The 22,291-nt window shown below is 43.2% G+C and overlaps 1 pseudogene; it reads right to left on the bottom strand.

Annotated features, from left to right (window-relative positions):
- Positions 1–3,375: 3,375 nt before the first annotated feature.
- Positions 3,376–22,291, bottom strand: part of LOC111972060 (peroxisome proliferator-activated receptor alpha-like) — a 57,591-nt pseudogene continuing 38,675 nt past the window's right edge.

Raw genomic sequence — 22,291 nt, 5'->3', positions numbered from 1 at the left:
TGAGAGATGGCACAATTTAAGACATCATTTGCAGTTGTATCTGAAGACCAGCAGATGGAGTCCTCAATCTCAACATCCCATGGCCTCATTCATTTACAGGTAACTGCCAAAATAAAGAAAACACTTGAGTTGTTTGAGCTTTTATGGTGTGGGGTGTATTGTCCTGGCATGGTTTAGTTCCACTCAACCTCTTAGAGGGCAAGGAAAACGCCAATAAATACACAGCCATTCTGAGTGATTGCTTTCAACCTATGGTGAAACATTTCTATCCTGATGGGAATGGTCTCTTCCAGGATGACAATGCCCCCATCCACAGGTCACGAGTGGTCACTGAATGGTTTGATGAGCATGAAAACAATGTAAACCATATGTCATAGCCGTCTCAGTCACCAGATCTCAACCCAATTGAACACTTATGGGAGATTCTGGAGCGGCGCCTGAGTTTTACACCACCATCAAAAAAACTATTCCTTGTGGAAGAATGGTGTCGCATCCCTCCAATAGAGTTCAAGACACTTGTAGAATCTATGCCAAGATGCATTGAAGCTGTTCTGGTGGCCCAACGCCCTATTAAAAAGCTTTATGTTGGCGTTTCTGTTTCCTTTATTTTGTCAGTTACCAATATGCAGCCGTCTTTCATTCATTCAGCTCTCACTATCAATCAGATGTTATTATTTACTTGAAATAGATGGACAATATAACGTTGGATTTTTAAATAATTTTATTTGTCAATCTATTCAAAGTCAACTTGTTTGTTGTTTAAATTACTAGATAAACATTCATCAAACATGTACTTTATTGTTACCAAGCCACAGTATACATAAACAAAGCATCCAAAGACTGTCTCCAGTCTCTTTGCATGACACTAGCCATAAAAACACTGCATCAACTCTTTACTACAAAATACAAACCTTTTTCCTATATCTTCTGCACTCATCATTTCTGCAGAGTTGTATTTATTATTATTATTATATGTGTGCTGTATGGCAGGGCACTATAAACTCACTTGAAAAATAAAAAAAGAAGAACAGTACCTCGCTATGTCCTGAGCTAGTATAAACTAAGGGACACAATATTTTCCCTGATACTTGTCAAAAGTCCCTTGTCAATTCAACACAAAACAATATAGATCCTTAAGGGTAGCAAACATCTTCAATTTACCAATCACATAACTTCTCCTCTGGGTTTTTGCTCTAGCGTTTGAACCCTTATATAATCTTGTTTGTATTTACACTATTGCAAGAGAGCGACCTCTCTAATGTGGAGGAATGTAATTCCAAACAGTCGTTATGTTCCACAGATTCAACAATGGTCTGTCTGCCTATCACAATTTTGAAACCTTCCCTAATTCTGTCATGACGCCATATCCTCTCTTTGTGTATCCCTGTACTGTGTAGTATCATATCCATACCAGTAGCTTCTGGCTGGGGACACAGAACTGTACAGAACTGTGTGCAGCTTTACTTTACTCTATTGTGTCTAGTGTTGTATGTCATAGGTTAAGGCACGGGTTGAGTGTAATCCCTAATGTGTTCTGTTCACCTTGTGATTCTAGAATCTAGTGGACTAAAGCAGCGTTGCATTCTGCAGAGGTCTGACAATCCAGAGCAATAGATATTGTAGAACTGCCATTACAGGCAGCTTGAAATTCAGTCATCTAACATATGGCATGATTATAATTAAGTAAGTTAGAACACAGCAGCGAGTGAGGAGGGAAGCCAGTAAAACGCTTGATACAGCGGAAGCATGTTAATTAAGCAATAAGGCCAGAGAGGGTGTGGTATATGGCCAATATACCATGGCTAAGGGATGTTCTTATGCGCAACGCGGAGTGCCTGGATACAGCCCTTAGCCGTGGTATATTGGCCATATACCACAAACCCCAGAGGTGCCTTATTGCTATTATAAACTGGTTACCAACGTAATTAGGGCAGTAAAAATACATGTTTTGTCATCATACCCGTGGTATATGGTCTGATATATCAACCAATCAGCATTCAGGGCTCGAAACACCCAGTTTCTAATAAACAATATACTGCATCTTTACTGCATTTAGCTGTAATGAAATCACTGTTCATTGTGGACAAGTTATGAGTGCGTAATGTTCTATATACTGTACATGTATCAAAACAGAGAAGGGATATAGTAGGGCCACAAAAACAACAAACCGTTTGGCTTGAAGAACATAATGAGGCAGTTATGGAGCATTTATGTTCTGAATAGTGAAATTACGCCCCAATCATCCCCTTTATTACCTAATCTTCCACCTGAGACCATAGCATAGAAGGAAACCTGCAGTATTGATGTAGGATCTGTGCCATGATAGCTTATTACCAGTCTTAACGCTGATGATTTACTTATGCATGTTCAAGACAAATACTATATCCAGATCATGTTGTTGAGTGAAAATATAGTGTCAATAACCCATGAAAGGTTTTGTATTCAAGTCTTGATATTTGCTTTGAGTGCTTTTAGTATCCCTACAGCGAAGCACAGCACATAGAGAACATGTTAACTCTCTCTAGTGTGGGAATTAACCAAAGGAATGTCCCCATTGGGAATCACATCTATGGTTGTATCACCAGATACTTAGCTATTCTATTTACATTGCATTTTTCAACCTAATTATTCAACGAAACAATTTCTGATATACTCATATATATATATATATGTACATATGTTTATATATATGTATATATATGCTTTAGTATAAAAATATGATCCAACTCAATTATAACATTGTCAAATTAGGTAGCGCTTAATCAAAAACATACCTACATTTCTATACCATTTAAAACATTGAAAAGTATTTACCAGACAAAAAGGAATACAAAACATACCCAATAATAGTTAAATCTTGCATACCTCTGGTTATAGTTGGGGCAAGCAATCACATAATCACTGAATCTATGTACAAAGCATTAATACAACATGGTGCAGAGAGTGAAGCTAGGTCCATTACACCCCAAAAAAACATTGTTTTGTGGATTCATGAGAATTTGCTACGGTAAGCAAAGAACAAAATACATTCCCTCACAGAAAATACACACATGCACTGTATATCCTTTCCATCAGAAAAGCATGCACACATGAAGGATTATTTCATTCTGTCTTTGAAACATTCCCAACAGTTCTGTGAAGGATTGATGGCTGGTTTGATGAGGCAGTTTTAGTATTTAATCTCTACTAGATTAAAACAACCGGTGTAAATAGTTAGCAAAATACACACTGAGGAGAGAGAGAGAGAGAAGAGAGAGAGAGAGAGAGAGATGAGAGAGAAGAGAGAGAGAGAGAGAGAGAGAGAGAGAGAGAGAGAGAGAGAGAGAGAGAGAAGAGAGAGAGAGAGAGAGAGAAGAGAGAGAGGAGAGAGAGAGAGACGAAGAGAGAGAGAGAGAGAGAGAGAGAGAGAGAGAGAGAGAGAGAGAGAGAGAGAGAGAGATCTTGTTAATGGCTTAAAATGCTGTAAATCTGGTTTTAATATAGTTTCAAGTCATATTAGCCCTTTAATACCAGTATACAAAACAAGATGGAGTGCCAAATATTACAGTATATAAAAGAGTCTCATATCATATCTCGTAAGCACACTGTGCTTTAGTGTTGCGTTGTGGGTGCATTTACACAGTGAATTTCTGATTGGTAATTTCCAAATCAGTCTGTTTTGAATGAAATCAAACCACTTACAAACAAATGTCCTGATGGAGCCATGTTCTGAATGGTGGGGGGAACACTATTGACACGGTAGTTTGTTTACTTTTGTTTGTGAAAGTATTGAAAATGAAAAATATTTGTAATCATTGAGCTTTACCTTGGTTTTATAAAATGAATATGATGCACACCAAAGCCTCCATGTCAGAGTTTGGTCTAGATAGGAGAGGAAAATGAGATGAAGGGCACGGTATGTGAAAACCATCACTAAAAAGCACATAGTGAATTCGCGGTCGAAATATGACTGATGAGTAACTGACGTTTGAACAACGGAGACCTGTGGCAGCCAATAATGTGTCCCTCCAACTGAGGCTGTGGGTCTTTGCCCAAAAGAGCAAAGGACTAAAAACTCAGTGGGATATAGGGGGAGTACTTTCTGAAACGCTGTAGCCTCATTCATGATAACATTAGCAAATATGCAAATGTTAAATGAACAATTATAGCTAAAGTCGTTTTTTCCCCCCGGAGGAATCCAAATTTCTAAGACATGATAAGTTATAGCCTAAGCAGGAGCAAGAGCTTGAAAACACACAGGAGAGGTTTCCCAAAATGAATTAAGCAATATGTTATATTTACTTGTACTGTGAATTGAATTTTGAGCCGCTGCAGCCACATCTGAGGGACAGTAACCTGGTACAGTGTGATGTATTAGGAAACTGAATATAGGAGAGACACACACACCGGCAGCGAGAGAGACAGACACTCATGAGGACCTCATTGACCATGCAATCCCATAACCTCACTGGGGGAGAACATCCAATCGCTGAAAAGCTGCCTTACTGTGAGACACAGTCACTCACATCTGAAGTCTGTATTCGACATTGAATTCGCTTGGGTGTCTTTACTGCAAAATAGTTGTGCAACATTATAATTATTTTCTCTCACTCTGAAGTTCGTTACAAAATGACATAGTTATAAAGATACTGCTGGAGTGGTGATTCTGTCGATACGTCCTGCTGTTCATCACTCAAGGGCCTGATTAGGTCAGAGATGTGTGTACCGTATAGGAAAGGGATCCCCTCTAGCAGGGACTCTGGTGGCTATAGTCTGACTGAATCATATGCTGCATTTAGACAGGCAGCCCAATTCTGATCTTTTTCCCACTAATTGGTCTTTTGACCAGTCACATCAGATCTTTTCATATCAGATCTTTTTCAGAGCTGATCTGATTAGTCAAAAGACCAATTAGTGAAAAAAATATCAGAATTGGGCTGCCTGTCTAAACACAGCCACTGTTATCTAAACAAGCAATTGATTATTTGAGCCGTGTACTTCTTTCTGATGTTGGCCAAAGGTGTCTAAACCCAGCCCAATGCATGTTCTCTAGTTAGGACAAACACTGGAACAGGACACTCAATTAAGCTTCACATTGCCCGTCCACACAGGTAATATGGCCCTATAGGTTCCTGTGGGAGTAGTGGACCCCACTACAGGTGCCCAGAATATAGTCCTATTGTCCTGTCCGGTCCTGTCTGAAAGATGAGCAACCCTGCATCTGGGGGTCCAGTGGTTCAAACCTTTCATTGTGGGACTATTCAGAGAGACTGTTCACGCATGTGTCCCCAAAATGGAGGGCAACCTCCTTTCTAGACTCAGTACATGTCCCCAAAATGGAGGGTGAGGTGGGTGTGTGACCCAGCCCCCACCCTCCTCTCTGGGCTCAGTATCTCAGTACATGTCTCTGTAGATCTCTTGCAGCAGGGGGTGGAGCGACATGTCCTCTGTTTTCTTGATCTCCTGGACCAACTGAGCGTGCTCGGTGACCAGCTGCCGGAGGTCGGACAGTTTCTGCAGCAGCTTGGGGAAGAGGAAGGTGTCGTCTGGGTGGTTGGCCAGCAGGTGGAGCCGCAGCACCTGAACAATGTTCTCCTGCATGCGCTCAATGTGGCCAACGTTCACCAGGCCGGGACGGTCTGAGGGAGAGGAAAGAGGACAGCAAAATTAGAGAAAGAAGGTGGATTATGCCAATCCAAGAAGAGACATTATGATTGGCATAGAGCTGAAGAGCAAATCCATCAAGAAGATAAGTAATAACACTAGTAATTAACTACCAATTAGTGGTAACTACCAATTAGTGGTCATTAACCCCAGATCCCAGCCTCTACCTCTCTCTCTCTTACCTCCGCAGCAGATGATGGCGGCCACAAACAGGGCCAGGTCACTGTCATCCAGCTCCAGCCCGTTGAACTTCATGGCGAACTGGAACTTGGGTTCCATCATGTCACTGAAGGGCCTCCTCAGACTCTTGAGGAACTCCCTGGTGATAAAGCCCGATCCGTAGGCCACCAGGAGGCCGTCCTTGTTCATACATGAGGCCAGCAGGGCGAACAGCGCCTCGTACACTCCATACTTCAGCAGAGTCACCTGGTCGTTCAGGTCCAGGCTGGAGAAGCCGGGGACAGACTTGGCGAACTCAGTCAGCTCTGTGACCGTCTCCACGGAGGTGCACTGGCAGCAGTGGAAGATGCGTACCTCAGCCTCCTTCTCCAGCAGATGGCCCCCAGCCGGGCCCACCATCTTGGCAACGAGGGTCTGCTCTGCCAGCTGAAGGGTATCCATGTCGTGGATGACAAATGGCTGCAGGGGCATGAAGGGAGACAGGGTGGTGAGGAGACATACATTTTGTTTGAGCTAAAGCACGGATCTTCCACGCTCCGGATTGAATCTAGGCCATAGTCTGTAGTCATGTGTAATGAATGACAGCCCATTATGTAGCAATGTTGGTAGATAGGAATGGCCCTATTTCAAACACTTGCCCCTAAAATGACCCGGTGGAAAAGGTAGGTATTTGCAATATTACTACTACTAGAGTGAGGAACCATATGTTACAAAAACAGTCCTGCCTACATGTAGGGATAGATAGCCTATATAACATTTACTGACAGAAAGGAAATATGTTATTTCAGGAAGTTTAAATCCTTATTGTGACATATTCGGAGCCCTGTCCTTGACCCTAGAGTAAGTTAAGAACTCCTCCGTCTCAAAACCTAAAATGTATTTTATTGCCATTATGAATCTGGCGAGGTTAACTTGTTTCTACTGAAATATGTTTAGGGACAGGGCAAACAGGGTCTAGATTAGCTGTGATGTCCTACGCTGTAGCAAAACAAACAACAGGTAAATCTAATATACAGTAATCACGTGTGTACCCTTAGACACGGAGCCATGTCTTACAAAAACACTGCTGCCTGTGCTTCCTCAACAAGCACTGCAAAGACACCAACTCAACATGTTTCCAACAGGAAATACACAAGGACTGTGTTTACTTAAATAAACTCAACAGTTATCTAACTCTACTTTGCAACGGGTTAAAAAAGAACACGTTTGTTTTTAGAGTGTAAGGCTGCTAAACAACTGTCTCTGGGTCACTGTTTTGGTGGGGCTGTTTTGGAAGTAGGCTACATTACCAGAGATGCAGTGGGGAAAGTTCCCACAGACGCCAATCCAGCACCTGCTCCTGTATATCAAACCCAGAGCTCTGATACGTTAATGCTGCGCAAACGATAAACTACATGCTACACACAGTTTACTCAACTCACAATATGATACGCTCCCAACATTTGACTGGCAATGCATTCCAAAATAGTATTGTTGATGGTGGCAACTGGGTGAAAGGCGGAGCCGCTTGATCAACAACAGAAAATGTGTTCAATCTGTGCATACTGTATGCAGAAGGCATACACTGTAAAAATAATGAAAAAGTATTCAACGTATAATTGTGAGGCAAGAAGCTGCAATAGGATTGTGTTTGCTCAACATTTGGGAATATTGCTGAACCAATATACAGTTGAGTGAACAAACTTTAACACATTAGCTCCAATTCTTGCCCATTTGAAGTCCACTCAACTCACAGAATAATGCTGATTAAACAATTGATTACGTTTGCTTTTCTTTTACAGTGTACTGGAGTGTTTGGGTAAATTGAGACATTTTTTACATTCAGCATCACTCTGTCAAGGGAAATATAGTATTTTTTTATAAAATAGATATCTATATACACTGAGTGTACAAAAGATTTCCATGACAAAGCTATGATCCCTTATTGATGTAACTTGTTAAATCCACTTCAATCAGTGTAGATGAAGGGGAGGAGACAAGTTAAAGAAGGATTTTTAAGCCTTGAGAGAATTGAGACATGGATTGTGTGTGTGCCATTCAGAAGATGAAAGGTCAAGACAAAATACTTAAGTGGCTTTGAACGGGGTATGGTAGTAGGTGCCAGGCACACCGGTTTGAGTGTGTCGAGAACTTCAACGCTCCTGGGTTGTTCACGCTCAACAGTTTCCTGTGTGTATCAAGAATGGTCCACCACCTGGACAACCAGCCAACTTGACACAACTGTGGGAAGCATCGAAGTCAACATGGGCCTGCATCCCTGTGGAACGCGTTCGACACCTTGTAGAGTCCATGCCCCAACGAATTGAGGCTGTTCTGAGGGCAAAAGGGGTGTAAAAAACAAACACTTTGTACTTTTTATTACACTTTTAACATAGGCCAGGCCCTGTTGTTACCTCATATCCCTGCAATAATGCCTTACATTACGCCTGGTAAGAAAACACTTTAATTTGCTTAACTTGCCATTGGCTACAACATTGTCAAAATTTTCTCCATGGCCATTGGCTCAACTTACCCCAAGGCTCAACTTACATTTACATTACATTTAAGTCATTTAGCAGACGCTCTTATTCAGAGCGACTTACAAATTGGTGCATTCACCTTATGCTATCCAGTGGAACAACCACTTTACAATAGTGCATCTAACTCTTTTAAGGGGGGTGGGGGGGGGGGGGTTAGAAGGATTACTTTATCCTATCCTAGGTATTCCTTAAAGAGGTGGGGTTTCAGGTGTCTCCGGAAGGTGGTGATTGACTCCGCTGACCTGGCGTCGTGAGGGAGTTTGTTCCACCATTGGGGTGCCAGAGCAGCGAACAGTTTTGACTGGGCTGAGCGGGAACTGTACTTCCTCAGAGGTAGGGAGGCGAGCAGGCCAGAGGTGGATGAACGCAGTGCCCTTGAGGCACTGCGTTCCCCAAGGCAAACCTTTTAACTATATTAGCTCACACAGCTACAGGGATAAACTTTCATGCTAGGTTTAGGACCTCATATTGAAGTTTATAAAGACCCCAACTGATGTATAGAACTATCTTAAAATGATCTACTTTGGTTTAGATCACCACCAACTGAATTTGGCTCTGCCCGGAGTATCCCTGAAGTACCCTTCATGTGCATTTTACCAATAGGTCTATGGTCTCATGAGTCTTCTCAAGTACACCCAGCTGATAGGCCAAGTACCCCCAGGGGTCCTAGTACCCCTGGTTGGGAACCACTGGTTTAGATACAAGCATCATCAAACCTCTAACACAATAAACTAATTTGACTTGGCGAAAATCAGTTTTTTGGACCTAACTTTCTTATCACTTTTTCAATGTGGTTTCTTCCTCCACAGACTCCATGAAATTATGACCTCTTCCTAAATATTTGGTCACATGATTAATTTTGTTTACAGTGCATTTGGACCCCTTCCCTTTTTCCAAATGTTGTTACATTACAGCCTTATTCTAAAATTGATTAAATAAATAATGTCCCTCATCAATCTACACACAATACCCCATAATGACAAAGCAGTTAAAACATTTTTTTTGAAAATTTATTAAAAATACAAAACAGAAATACCTTATTTACATAAGTATTCAGACCCTTTGCTATGAGACTCGAAATTGAGCTCAGGTGCATCCATGTTTCCATTGACCATCCTTGAGATGTTTCTACAACTTGATTGGAGTCCACCTGTGGTAAAATCAATTGATTGGACATGATTTGGAAAGGCACACACCTGTCTATATAAGGTCCCACAGTTGACAGTGCATGCCAGAGCAAAAACCAAGCCATGAGGTCTAAGGAAATGTCCTTAGAGCTCTGAGACAGATCTGGGGAAGGCTACCAAAACATTTCTGCAGCATTGAAGGTTCCCAAGAACACTGTGGCCTCTGTCATTCTTAAATGGAAGAAGTTTGGACCCACCAAGACTATTCCTAGAGCTAGCCACCCGCCAAACTGAGCATTCGGAGGAGAAGGGCCTTGGTCAGGGAGGTGACCAACAACCCGATGGTCACTCTGACAGAGCTCCAGAGTTCCTCTGTGGAGATGGGAGAACCTTCCAGAAGGACAACCATCTCTGCAGCACTCCACCAATCAGGCCTTTATGGTAGAGTGGCCAGATGGAAGCCACACACATGACATCCTGCTTGGAGTTTTGCAAAAGGCACCTAAAGAACTCCCAGACCATGAGAAACAAGATTCTCTGGTCTGATGAAACCAAGATTGAACTATTTGGCCTGAATGCCTAGCGTCACATCTGGAGGAAACCTGGCACCATCCCTACGGTGAAGCATGGTGGTATCATCATCATGCTGTGGGTATGTTTTTCAGCAGCAGGGACTGGGAGACTAGTCAGTAGAGATCCTTGATGAAAATCTTCTCCAGAGCACTCAGGACCTCAGACTGGGGCGAAGGTTCAACTTCCAACAGGACAATGACCGTCAACATACAGCCAAGACAACACAGGAGTCTCTAAATGTCTCTAAATGTCCTGAATAAATGGGTCTGAATACTTTATGAATGCACTGTATGGCTTCCTACAAACAAGGGTGGCTCAACTTACCCCTTGGGCTCAACTTAACCCACTCTCCCCTCAAGGCATTGCTAAAGGCTATGCTAAAGGCTATGCTAAAGCTAAACTGAGTGTCTATCCATTCAGTGTAGTTGGTCCACAGTTTCTGCTCACTGTTTACAACACTGTGATACCATGAGCTCATTGGGAAACCTGGAGAAGATCAAACCATGCTCTTAGCTGCTTGGACTGAATCACTTCTAACAACTGGACTAGACTATCATTAACTCTAGTAACTAGTAACTGGACTAGACTACTGAACTCTGAGTGGATACTCAAGGGATAATGCCAGAGAAGCCGGTGTTTGCAAGATATATTGGCACGCCTGCAAACAGTGGCAGCTCTGCTTCTAGCTCCTAAGCAACTTTGCTGTATTTTGTTTTTTTGGTGTGTTATTTCTTACATTATTAGCCCAGAACGTTTAAAAAAATATTACATACAGCCGGAAATAACTTTTGGATATCAGAGTGGTGGTAACTCATCAGCATTACGGCCAGGAATACGACTTTCCTGAATTGGATCCTTTACTTGTATCCCCAAGGGCAATTGAACTTATCCCAGAGGCTGCTCCAAGACGTTGCCGGAAGAGAAGAGGTATTCGGAGTGGACTTCTAGTCCGACTCAGGAGGAGGGCACACCATCCACCGCTTCCGAGTGTATTACTCGCTAATGTTCAGTCTCTGGACAAGTAAGTCGACGAGATCAGGGCAAGTATCTCCTTCCAGAGAGACATAAGGGACTGTAACATACTCTGTTTCAGGGAATCATGGCTCTCTCGGGATATACTGTTCCCGTCCATGCAGACAGGAGTAAAGAACTTTCCAGGAAGAAGAAAGGCGGGGGTGTATGTTTCATGGTTAACTACTCATGGTGTGATTGTGATAACATACAGAAACTGTACATTCCCCCTCAAGCCGATACCACAACAGCCCTCAAGGAACTACACTGGACTTTATGGAAACTGGAAACCACATATCTTGAGGCCGCATTTATTTTAGCTGGGATTTTAACCAAGAAAATTTTAAGAAAACGCTATGGAAGTTCTATCAACACATTGACTGTAGTACTCGCTTAGGAAAAACACTAGACTACTCGCCTTTTCGAGATGCCTACCAGGCCCTACCCTGCACTCCCTTCGGCAAATCAGATCACTACTCCATTTTGCTCCTCCCTTCCTATAGGCAGAAACTCAAACAGGAAGTACCCATGCTAAGGTCTATTCAACACTGGTCTGACCAATCAGAATCCATGCTTCAAGATTGTTTTGATCACAAGGACTCTGATATGTTCTGGGTAGCCTATGAGAATAACATTGACGTTTACACGGACACGGTGACTGAGTTAATCAGGAAGTGTATAGGGGATGTTGTTCCCAAGGTGACTATTAAAACCTACAGGAGGACACTGTTGTCCAGAGGAGCTAGCCAACAACACAGCCAACACAATCACTTCAAATTTAAACTGGAAAGACTGCAAACTAGCTGCACTTTGTTTATTTGGACCTTTTTTCAATTTACATTTCTTTGTACATACAGTTGAAGTCGGAAGTTTACATACACCTTAGCCAAATACATTTAAACTCAGTTTTTCACAATTCCTGACATTTAATCMGAGTAAAAATTCCCTGTTTTAGGTCAGTTAGGATCACCCACTTTGTTTTAAGAATGTGAAATGTCAGATTAATAGTAGAGAGAATGATTTATTTCAGCTTTTATTTCTTTCATCACATTCCCAGTGGGTCAGAAGTTTTACATACACTCAATTAGTATTTGGTAGCATTGCCTTTAAATTGTTTAACTTGGGTCAAACGTTCGGGTAGCCTTCCACAAGCTTCCCACAATCAGTTGGGTGAATTTTGGCCCATTCCTCTTGACAGACCTGGTGTAACTGAGTCAGGTTTGTAGGCCTCCTTGCTCCTTGCTCCTTGCAGTTCTGCCCCAAATTTCTATGGGATTGAGGTCAGGGCTTTTGTGATGGCCACTCCAATACCTTGACTTTGTTGTTAAGCCATTTTGCCACAACTTTGGAAGTATGCTTGGGGTCATTGTCCATTTGGAAGACCCATTTGCGACCAAGGTTTAACTTCCGACTGATGACTTGAGATTTGCTTCAATATATCCACATAATTTTCTTACCTCATGATTGCCATCTATTTTGTGAAGTGCACCAGTCCCTCCTGCAGCAAAGCACCCCCACGAACATGATGCTGCCACCACCGTGCTGCACGGGTGAGATGGGTGTTCTTCGGCTTGCAAGCATCCCCATTTTTTGGTCATTATGGCCAAACAGTTCTACTTTTGTTCATCAGACCAGAGGACATTTCTCCAAAAAGTACAATATTTGTCCTCATGTGCTGTTGCAAACCATAGTCTGGCTTTTTGAATGCGGTTTTGGAGCAGTGGCTTCTCTCCTTGCTTGCAGCTGCCCTTTCAGGTGATGTCGATATTACGGACTCGTTTTACTGTGGATATAGATACTGTTGAACCGTGTTTCCTCCAGCGCATCTTCACAATGTCCTTTGCTGTTGTTCTGGGATTGATTTGCACTTTCGACCAAAATACGTTCATCTCTAGGAGACAGAACGTATCTCCTTCCTGAGCGGTATGATGGTGCATGGTCCCATGGTGTTTATACTTGCGACTATTGTTTGTACAGATGAACGCGGTACCTTCAGGCGTTTGGAATTGCTCCCAAGATGACACCAGACTTGTGAAGTCTACAATTGTTTTTCTGAGGGCTTGGCTGATTCTTTTTGATTTTCCCATGAATCGTCAAGCAAAGAGGCACTGAGTTTGAAGGTAGGCTTGAAATACATCCACAGGTACACGCCACCGAATTGACTCAAATTATGGTCAATTAGCCTATCAGAAGCTTCTAAAGCCATGACATCATTTTCTGGAATTTTCCAAGCTGTTTAAAGGGCAGCACGTCAACTTAGTGTATACAAACTTCTGACCCACTGGAATTTGTGATACCAGTGAGTTATAAGTGAAATAATATGTCTGTATAACAATTGTTGGAAATATTACTTGTGTCATGCACAAAGTAGATGTCCTAACCGACTTGCCAAACTATAGTTTGTTAACAAGACAATGTTGTGGATTGGTTGAAAAACGAGTTTTAATGACTCCAACCGTTAAGTGTATGTAAACTTACGACTTCAACATGTATCCATAAAAAATTATAGCCAGCTGATTGATGATTTCGACGGCTGAGGAAACGCTGCCTGCCTGTCTGTCTTGACTCGACAAAAGACACGTTCATTACTACGTTCATTACTATACTATCGATTTGAGATCGAATTTGAATATTGAAACAAATGTTGCAAATGTCAAAGAGAGAGTCAGCAAGGTTTATACAAATATCCAATGTTGAAAACGAAATGTTAGTCTAAAGAAATGTGAGATAATGTCTAGCATTACTTATATAGTGAAGAATCAATTTTCATAAATAGCTGGCTGGGCTGATGAGACAGTGGATTGCGCATCTTCAGATGGAACAGAGTTAAATAGGCATTTTAACGGTCATATATTTTAAACTTGTGGAATAGACACCGGCTGGAATGGGGTTTTAACCAATCAGCATTTAGGATAAGAACCACCGGTTTGTATAAAGAGAACTAAAGACCACCACTGAAACAGAGAACTACAGACTCAGCCACTGAACGAAGAACTCAGATTCACCACTGAACAGAGGAACTACAGACTCACCATGAATAGAAGAACTACAGACTCACCACTGAATAGAAGAACTCAGATTCACCACTGAACAGAGGAACTACAGACTCACCACTGAATAGAAGAACTACAGACTCACCAACTGAACAGAAGAACTACAGACTCACCACTGAACCGAAGAATTCAGATTCACCACTGAACAGAGGAACTACAGACTCACCACTGAATGGAAGAACTACAGACTCACCACTGAACCGAAGAACTCAGATTCACCACTGAACAGAGGAACTACAGACTCACCACTGAATAGGAAAAACTACAGATTCACCACTGAACCGAAGAACTCAGATTCACCACTGAACAGAGGAACTACAGACTCACCACTGAATAGAAGAACTACAGATTCACCACTGAACAGAAGAACTAAAGACTCACCACTTTTTAATATTTTTWATTTTTTCACCTTTATTTAACCAGGTAGGCCAGTTGAGAACAAGTTTTCATTTACAACTGCGACCTGGGCAAGATAAAGCAAAGCAGTGCGACAAAACCAACAACACAGAGTTACACATTAACAAACGTACAGTCAATAACATAATAGAAAAATCTATGTACAGTGTGTGCAAATGTAGAAGAGTAGCGAGGTAAGGCAATAAATAGGCCATAGAGGTGAAATGAATTACAATTTAGCATTAACACTGGAGTGATAGATGTGCAGATGAGGATGTGCAAGTAGAGATACTGGGGTGCAAGAGGGTAAGTAATAATATGGGGATGAGGTAGTTGGGTGTGCTATTTACAGATTGGCTGTGTACAGGTACAGTGATTGGTAAGCTGCTCTGACAGCTGATGCTTAAAGTTAGAGAGGGAGATATAAGACTCCAGCTTCAGAGATTTTTCCAATTCATTYYAGTCATTGACAGCAGAGAACTGTAAGGAAAGGCTGCCAAAGGAAGTGTTGGCTTTGGGGATGATCAGTGAAATATACCTGCTGGAGCGCGTGCTGCGGGTGGGTGTTGCTATGGTGACCAGTGAGCTGAGATAAGATGGGGCTTTACCTAGCAAAGACTTATTGATGACCTGGAGCCAGTGGGTTTGGCGACGCATATGTAGTGAGGGCCAGCCAACGAGAGCATACAGGTCGCAGTGGTGGGTAGTATATGGGGCTTTGCTGACAAAACAGATGGCACTGTGATAGACTACATCCAGTTTGCCAGGTAGAGTGTTGGAGGCTATTTTGTAAATGACATCGCCGAAGTCAAGGATCGGTAGGATAGTCAGTTTTACGAGGGTATGTTTGGCAGCATGAGTGAAGGAGGCTTTGTTGTGAAATAGGAAGCCAATTCATATTACTCCAGTGCTAGCTTCCCTACACTGGCTTCCTGTTAAGGCAAGGACTGATTTCAAGGTTTTACTGTTAACCTACAAAGCGTTACATGGGCTTGCTCCTACCTACCTTTCCGAGTTGGTCCTGCCGTACATACCTACACGTACGCTATGGTCACAAGACGCAAGCCTCCTAATTGTCCCTAGAATTTCTAAGCAAACAGCTGGACGCAGGGCTTTCTCCTATAGATCTCCATTTTTATGGAATGGTCTGCCTACCCATGTGAGAGACGCAGACTCGGTCTCAACCTTTAAATCTTTACTGAAGACTTATCTCTTCAGTAGGTCATATGATGGAGTGTAGTCTGGCCCAGGAGTGTGAAGGTGAACGGAAAGGCACTGGAGCAACGAACCGCCCTTGCTGTCTCTGCCTGGCCGGTTCCCCTTCTCCACTGGGATTCTCTGCCTCTAACCCTATTACAGGGGCTGAGTCACTGGCTTACTGGTGCTCTTTCATGCCGTCCCTAGGAGGGGTGCGTCACTTGAGTGGGTTGAGTCTGATGTGATCTTCCTGTCTGGGTTGGCGCCCCCGCTTGGTTTGTGCCGTGGCGGAGATCTTTTGTGTGCTATACTCGCCTTGTCTCAGGATTGTAAGTTGGTGGTTGAAGATTCCCTCTAGTGGTGCGGGGGCTGTGCTTTGGCCAAAGTGGGTGGGGTTATATCCTTCCTGTTTGGCCCTGTCCGGGAGGTATCATGCGGATGGGGCCACCAGTGTCTCTGACCCTCCTGTCTCAGCCTCCAGTATTTATGCTAGCAGTAGTTTATGTGTCGGGGGGGCTAGGGTCAGTTTGTTATATTCTGGAGTACTTCTCTGTCTTATTCCGGTGTCCTGTGTGAATTCAAGTATGCTCTCTCTAATTCTCTCCTTCTCTCTTTCTTTCTCTCTCTCGGAGGACTGAGCCCTAGGACCATGCGTCAGGACTACCGGGCATGATGACTACTCTGCTGTCCCCAGTCCACCTGGCCTTGCTGCTGTTCCAGTTTCAATGTTCTGCGCTGCAGCTATGGAACCCTGACCTGTCCACGGACGTCTCTACTGTCCAGACCTGCTGTTTTCAACTCTCTAGAGACCGCAGCAGCGGTAGAGATACTCTTAATGATCGGCTATGAAAAGCCAACTGACATTTACTCCCTGAGGTGCTGAGTTGCTACACCCTCGATAACTACTTGTGATTTTAATTATTTTGACCATGCTGGTCATTTATGAACATTTGAACATCTTGGCCATGTTCTGTTATATTCTCCCCCCGGCAACAGCCAGAAGAGGACTGGCCACCCCTCAATAGCCTGGTTTCTTCTCTAGGTTTCTTTCCTAGGTTTTGGCCTTTCTAGGGAGTTTTTCCTAGCCACCGTGCTTCTACACCTGCATTGCTATGCTGTTTGGGTTTTAGGCTGGTGTTGTACAGCACTTCGAGATATTAGCTGATGTACGAAGGGCTATATAAATAATTTGATTTGATTTGATTCTAGATTTCATTTTGGATTGGAGAAGCTTAATGTCAGTCTGGAAGGAGAGTTTACAGTCTAAACTAGACACCTAGGTATTTGGTTAGTTGTCCCACATATTCCAAGTCAGAGCTGTCCAGTGTAATGATGCAAGTCGGATGGGACAAGCAGCAATCGGTTGAAAGAGCATGCACTTAGTTTTACTAGAATTTAAAAGCAGTTGAAGGCCAACGGAAGGAGTGTTGTATGGCGTTGAAGCTCCGTTTGGAGGTTTCTTAGCCCTGTCCAAAGAAGGGTCAGATGTATACAGAATGGTGTCGTCTGCGTAGAGGTGGAATCAGAGAATCACCAGCAGCAAGAGTAATACATCATTGATATTACAGAGAAAAGATGTCGAGCCGAGATTGACCCTGTGGCACCCCATAGAGACTGCCAGAAGGTCCGGACAACAGGCCCTTCCGATTTGACACACTGCACTTGTCTGAGAAAGTAGTTGGTTGAACCAGGCAAGGCAGTCATTTGAAAGGCTATTTTATTTTCCTTTATTATCTAGGCAAAGTCAGTTAAGAAACAACTATTGAGTCTGCCGATAAGAATGTGATTGACAGAGTAGAAAGCCTTGGCCTAGGTCGATGATACGGCTGCACAGTACTGTCTTTTATCGATGATGGTTATGATATCGTTTAGGACTTGAGCGTGGCTGAGTGCACCCGTGACCATCTCGGAAACCAGATTGCATAGGCGGAGAAGGGTACGGTGGGATTCTAAATGGTCTGTGAATCTGTTTGTTAACTTGGCTTTCGAAGATTTTAGAAAGGCAGGGCAGGATGGATTTAGGTCTATAAAACAGTTTGGGTCTAGAGTGTCCTCCCCTTGAAAGAGGGGGATGACAGAGATACGAAAGAGAGGTTGAATAGACTAGTAAACAGGGGTTTGCAACAATTTTTGGAGGATAATGTTAGAAGGAGAGGGTCAGATTGTCTCGCCCAGGTGCTTTGTAGGTATTCCTGATTTTGCGCTCTTTCAGAATCATGAGCTGTCTGGATTTGGCGTGAAGGAGAGGAAGAAGGAGAAGCAGGGGGGGTGGGGGGGGGGCTTGGGCAAGTTGCTGCAGGTGGTGCAGAGATGTTGGCCGGGGTAGGGATAGCCAGGTGGTGAGCATGGCCAGCCCTAGAAAAATGCTTATTGAAACTATCGATTATCGTAGATTTATCGGTGGTGACAGTGTTTCCTATCCTCAGTGCAGTGGCAGCTGGGAGGAGGTGCTCTTATTCTCAATGGACTTTACAGTGTCCCAAAACTTTTTGGAATTAGGGCTATAGGATCCACATTTCTGTTTGAAAAAGCTAGTCTTAGCTTTCCTAACTGACTGAGTATATTGGTTCCTGACTTCCCTGAAAAGTTGCATATCGCGGGGGCTATTTGATGCTAATGCAGAATTCCACAGGATGTTTTTGTGCTGGTCAAGGGCAGTCAGGTCTGGGGTGAACCAAGGGCTATATCTGTTCTACATTTGAATGGGACATGCTTATTTAAGATGGTGAGGARAGCACTTTTGAAGAGCAACCAGGCATCTTCTACTAACGGGATGAGGTCAACATCCTTCCAGGATACCCGGGCCAAGTCGATTAGAAAGGCCTCGCTGTGTTTTAGGTTTTAGGGAGTGTTTTAAGGGAGTGTTTGACAGTGAGGAGGGGTGGTCGTTTAACCGCGGACCCATTACGCATGCAGGCAATGAGGCAGTGATCGCTGAGATCCTGGTTGAAGACAGCAGAGGGCAAGTTGATCAGGATGATATCTAAGAGGATGCCCATGGTTACGGATTTAGGGTTGTACCTGGCAGGTTGCTTGATAATTTGTGTGAGATTGAGGACATCTAGCTTAGATTGTAGGACGGCCGGGGTGTTAAGCATGTCCCAATTTAGGTCACCTAACAGTACGAACTCTGAAGATAGATGGGGGCGATCAATTCACATATGGTGTCCAGGGCACAGCTGGGGGCTGAAGGGGGTCTATAACAAGCGGCAATGGTGAGAGACTTGTTTCTGGAAAGGTGGATTTTTAAAAGTAGAAGCTCGAATTGTTTGGGGACAGACCTGGATAGTATGACATAACTCTGTATGCTATCTCTGCAGTAGACTGCAACTCCGCCCCCTTTAGCAGTTCTATCTTGTCGGAAAATGTTATAGTTAGGGATGGGAATTTCAGGATTTTTGATGGCCTTCCTAAGCCAGGATTCAGACACGGCTAGGACATCCGGGTTGGCGTAGTGTGATAAAGCAGTGAATAAAACAAACTTAGGGAGGAGGCTTCTAATGTTAACATGCATGAAACTGAACCACTGAACAGAGGACCTACAGACTCACCACTGAACATAGGAACTACAGTAACAGTTTGGTCTGTGTTACATGTGGATGTGTGTTTCAACTGACCTGTGACCTCTGACCGCTTACTGACTGAACCCTTTCTGACATCTTCTTTATGACCCTTGCCACACCTACACCCATCGATGATGGAATTCACCAATTCACCAGAAACATAACCCTTATCCCACCCATATAGTCTACTCTTGGAGTCCACAGATCTAAGGGCATAATCTTTAAAGAAAGATGGAGGGAGTGGTTTCCAAACACTGTTAATAATGGTCCTTTATGAGTCAGGGTCATCTTCATAAAGTATATTCAGACAGATGTGTCCTAGAAATGTAATTCTGTCGTTGCATGATTCTTTGGCTCCTATCGGGTAGTTGTTGCCAGGTTATATTGACACATAAGAACTGTTTGATTGCACATTTCATCACATTTAAACTGGATCCAAATGCAGCCTACACACTCCAAAGGGAATCATTCAAAATATAATATTGGACCCTTCTGGTTGCACAAAAAAGACATGGTGTAATCATTAGGGTTGGAAGAAATAGTATGGCATTTCCAATATTTTAATTATTCCCTTTGGACAGTGAGTTTCAGTTTGGTCCAACATGCTCGCATGCATGCAAGCAAGCCCCGACCGCCCCCCCCCGCCCCCTCATACTTCCACACACTGCTCTTACTGGGGTGCTGTCTTTCCGGTGAGGATGGTGCGGGCTTTGGCCTTGTTCATGTTGAAGTTTTTGAGGTAGGCCTCATAGATGTGCTGGCCAGGGTCTTCTTGGTAGGCCTGCTCGGGGTCTCCACCTCCCTGTCCCCGTCTGGATCTCTGCTTCAGCTTCAGCTTCTCTGACTGGGGCATTCCGACCAAAACGGATCGCTAAACACAGAGAGCAGAGAGGAGATTGCACAGAGGAGAGGAAAGAAAACACATTAGGTGCAGCATGGCAGTGAGGAATACGTGTCATTTTTATTTTAATTAAACTGCAATGGACAAAGATGTATCTGTTTTTGCTGAGACAGATACTGCAGACGCATGCAATTGTAACGGTATACTTGTTTATCAATCAACATAAGAAAGATATGGAGGTTCAAGACAATTGAGTACTGTTTGCCAAATCATGAAACACTGTTTTGTATTAAGTTTTCTAGATATCAAGACAGGTTATGGATCCCTGGAGACATGAGTTTAATGTCCTGTATGTTTCAGGAACAGTTGAGAGAATTGGGGGCAGGATGAGGGCTAGTTGAGGATTAATGTGTTAGCACGCTAAAGAAAAGGACAAATCAGGTAGCTAGTGTGTGTGTGTGTGTGTTGTGTGTGTGTGTGTGTGTGTGTGTGTGGTGTGTGTGTGTGTGTGTGTGTGTGTGTGTGTGTGTGTGTGTGTGGTGTGTGTGTGTGTGTGTGTGTGTGTGTGGTGTGTGTGTGTGTGTGTGTGTGTGTGACTCTGATCCTAAGTGTCTAGCTAATCAGATTAACAGTTGCACTACCAATAACCCATCCCTCTGACACACACACACACACACACACACACACAACACACACACACACACACACACACACACACACACACACACACAACACACACACACACCACACACACACACACACACACACACACACACACACACACACACAAACAACAGCAGGTGCACCTATTACATATATTTATGGTACTCTAAAGGGATACAGCTGGGCTCAGATTTCACTGGCTTCTATAGCACAAATGTGTTCTATTGTGATTAACCACACCACACACACACACATTCACTGACCGGTAAATTACAGTAAAACAAGCCGGTGTTCAGAATGGGGCCATATTAGATTACATTACTGTATAAGTGAATGGTTCCTCTAAACCTGGCAGATCCCTGGGAAGGATGGCAAACCTGGGTTCAAATACTATTCAACATAATTTCAAATACTTCGCTTGGGYTCGATTGAGCTTACCTGGCAGACTAAAGCAAACGCTTAAAGTATTTGAAACATTTCAAATAGTAGTTGAACCCACGTCWAGAGGATGGGGATCCTGAGGCAGCAGCCAACTGTCATTAGAGAAAGAGGAAGTGAGAGATGCTCTGAGTGGGGCCCAGGAGACTCGGGATAAGAACATCAGACTAAGCGGAGGATGAGAGGATGAGTCTCTGACTCACTAAAGCAGAGCACAGGGACGGTGTGGGACAACAATCTGTCAGAACGTCTGTCAAACAAACAACAACCAACCCAATCTATGCTGCAGAAAGGCTTAAGGAGCAGGGAGGCATTTATAACGTCTCTTCTGGAGTGCTGTAGTCCTGCTGGCCATCAGGCAAACAAAAGTCTACCAAGGCAAGAGTGACTACCAGAATAAATTGCACACAGAACTCAGACTTTTGTGCAAATCTTCCATTGAAATCCATGCATGATTTATGCAAAAGGGGGAGAGCGAGAGAAAAGGGGGGGGTCTAAAGCCTCAGTGTATCAGGTTCTATATGTTCTATGACCCTCTCCCATGTCATTCTCCTGTATACTGTTACATTTAGGTAACATATGAAACACCCCTAAAATTTAAAAAAATATAAATAAATAAACATATGAAACACAATACACATGTACAGATAGAAGGACTGTATGTAACAGATAGAGAACGTATGTACAGATAGAGGACTGTATGTACAGATAGAGGACTGTATGTACAGATAGAGAACGTATCACAGATAAGAGGCCTGGTATGTACAGATAGAGGACTGTATGTACACGACAGAAGACCTGTATGTACAGACAGAGGAACTTATGCACAGATGAGGGACTTGGCTTACAGTACTAGAGAAACTGTATGTACAGATAGAGAACTGTATGTACAGATAGAGGACTTATGTACAGTAGAGAACTGTCTGCACACGATAGAGGCCTGTATGTTACAGAATAGAGGACTGTATGTACAGACAGAAGACTGTATGTACAGACAGAGGCTGTAATGCACAGATAGAGGGGCTTGTGCGTACAGATAGAGGACCTGTATGTACAGATCAAGAGGACTGTTTATCCTACAGATAGA

Source organism: Salvelinus sp. IW2-2015, linkage group LG13 (genome assembly GCF_002910315.2).
Source record: "Salvelinus sp. IW2-2015 linkage group LG13, ASM291031v2, whole genome shotgun sequence".
Taxonomy (NCBI): Eukaryota; Metazoa; Chordata; class Actinopteri; order Salmoniformes; family Salmonidae; genus Salvelinus; species Salvelinus sp. IW2-2015.
Note: the sequence above shows the minus strand (reverse complement) of the source record. Positions and strands in the feature narration are given on the sequence as shown.